The sequence below is a fragment of the Montipora foliosa genome, chromosome 6 (assembly GCF_036669935.1).
Source record: "Montipora foliosa isolate CH-2021 chromosome 6, ASM3666993v2, whole genome shotgun sequence".
NCBI classification, from domain to species: domain Eukaryota; kingdom Metazoa; phylum Cnidaria; class Anthozoa; order Scleractinia; family Acroporidae; genus Montipora; species Montipora foliosa.
In genome coordinates this window covers 40,063,698-40,066,197 of record NC_090874.1, presented here as the reverse complement: position 1 = coordinate 40,066,197, position 2,500 = coordinate 40,063,698, and the positions used below count along the sequence as shown (strand labels likewise).

Here is a 2,500-nt window from a genome sequence, read left to right as displayed (position 1 = left end):
GGGGTCTGGGGGCATGCTCCTCCAGAAAATTTTGAAATGTAGGGTCTCGGAAATGCCATTTCCAACTATTTTCGAAGACCTTTTTGAATAAATAAGTGCGAAGGAAAATGCAGTAGTTAGTTGTTTGTTTTACCCATCTGCTGAGTTTTCTTTGCAGCAAGCTACAACACAAACAGGGGGTTTTATAGTACAAGCAAAGGGCAAGACATCGCAAACTCTGTTATAACATCATCATCATCATCATCATAACATAACATCATCATCATAACATATTCCATATTCCAGATTTTGGTTCCAGACCCTCGAGTCCAAAATTCTGAATCCAACATGTTGCATTCGCTTGGTCACCTCTTTCGACACTTTTCAACCATGTCATTTCAAGCAAGGCATAAAACTTTGTAAACGGAATGTTTCCAGTATAATCAGGACGTTAACGTCAGGATTATGAAAACTTTCAAAGATGGAAAATAAGTTATAAAAGATTATTACAAGCAAATGCTGTTTATACATGTATGTCAAACCATACATCACACATTAACAACATGAAACATTAAGATTAGATCCAAGAATATTCCTTGTCTACATGTATTTCTTATAAAATGTGGTACTTTGTACATTCAATTTGTAGATCTGTATAATATAATAACGGAGCTTTGGAGCACCATAGTTAAGAAGAGGCAAAAAGTTTTGGTTTTATAGCGATGACATCATTGATCGTCCGTTCGTACGTACATGTATGTTCCTATGTCCACCACTCCATGTATGCCAATGTGACCAGTATCGCACTAGTTAACAGCATACATCTTTGATACTGGACATCCATGTTGTGGTCAATTGACACCTGTCAAATTGGTATCTGCTGACCAGTATCATGTGACCATGTCACAGGCTCAAGTTTAGACCTCATTGAGGTCAGCTGCTTTTTTGGAGTTGACCGCTCTTCAGATACTAGTTTTCGATTGTATCGCAGCCTCAACCCAGGTTAACTCACCTCAACACAAACAATGCTTCATTTTTCGTGCACCTTCTGTGGCTAGATGCGGCCACATGGCCATACTATGTCAATTATAGCTCTTAACAGTCAACGCTTTTCTTGTTCAGGTGGAAAATGGTTTGGAAAATGTTTTCTTTCTGCATTTTTCGCTGGTTTCAATCCAGTTTGACATATCATGATAGCTGTGGCCAACATGGGTGGCTACGCAGTTATTCAATTAGTCAAATATCGGAGGGATATAAACTTAAAGCCGAGTTTTTAGTTTAAATTTGTTTAGAGCTGCTTTTTTCTGCCTATTGCAAATTTTGGCATATCTCTAGAATCTGTGATAAGGTTGCATGATGCCTGGAGGACCTATGACTAGAAACGAAAGGAGAGAGAAAGAGAATGACAATGACAAAACAGAATACCAGTAATAGCCCAAACTTGGTGGAAGAAGTTACTCCACGAATTCTTTCCTTGGGCACTAAACCGTTCGTTATTTTTATAGATGTGTATTTTTAAAAAGTGGTTTAATCTGTTTTTCCATTGTTCAGGAATGAAACTCGATTTTTTTTTCTCAACTGAAATGAAATAACAATTATCTGTAATCTTTTGGACGTAATGAAACAGACATCAGGGGTTTCAATAACTTCTGAAATAGCCGTCCATGATAGCCCATTGAAGGCGGCAGTTTGACAAGTTTATGATAGCATTTTTAGTGAAAATCAAGGCAAACTAGCCGGCGGTGTGAGGCAAAGCAGGCGGCGGTATACCGCCGGTAACCGGCTTCTATTGAAACCCCTGAGACATAACAAAACAGCATAATATGTCAGTGTGCTTTCTACCACCTACATGTACGTGACATTGCTCAAATCGTGAAACTTTGATCCAGGCATTTGTAACATCCAAGATTGACCAATATAATATACTACTCTCAGGTCTTAGGCAGGATCAAGCCCAAAAACTCCAGTATGTCCAGAATTCAGTAGCCCGACTCCTATTCAGGCTCATGTAAACACGAGCATATTACACCTGTGCTAAGAGATATGCATTTGTTGCCTGTTCATGAACATATTCGTTTTAAAATTTTACTGATGGCTTTTAAATGTATTAATTCACTATCGACCATTAAGGACATCGCATTCATCTGATAAAGAACTACTAGTACAACCTGCTGCCATCTTAAAACTTATGGGGTGCGACCTTTCTCCTCTATTGCTCCAAAACTGTGGAATACCCTCCCATTGAGTATAAAATGTTGCAAGTCTGCAGAATCTTCTAAGTCCACTCTTAAGACATACCTTTTTAGAAATTACTTTGAATTGTAAGAGTCAATAAGTACGTTTTCTGAGTCGTTTTTACATTAGTTAGTTTTACCTTGTCACTCATTGTTGTAAAGCGCTGTTGGTTCAGCAGAGCAACAGCTTTATATAAGAAGATTATTGTTATTGATTTGTTTGTTTGTTTTGCTCTAAAATGCAAGTGAACAAGTGCTTTTTAATCTGTTTACCTAACTGTTTTTCG

General features: G+C 37.8%; 1 protein-coding gene across 1 annotated transcript in view; it reads left to right on the top strand.

Annotated features, from left to right (window-relative positions):
- LOC138007333 (DNA-directed RNA polymerase II subunit RPB2) overlaps positions 1-2,500 on the top strand; it is a 24,855-nt gene that overhangs the window by 3,069 nt on the left and 19,286 nt on the right. The window lies entirely within an intron of this gene.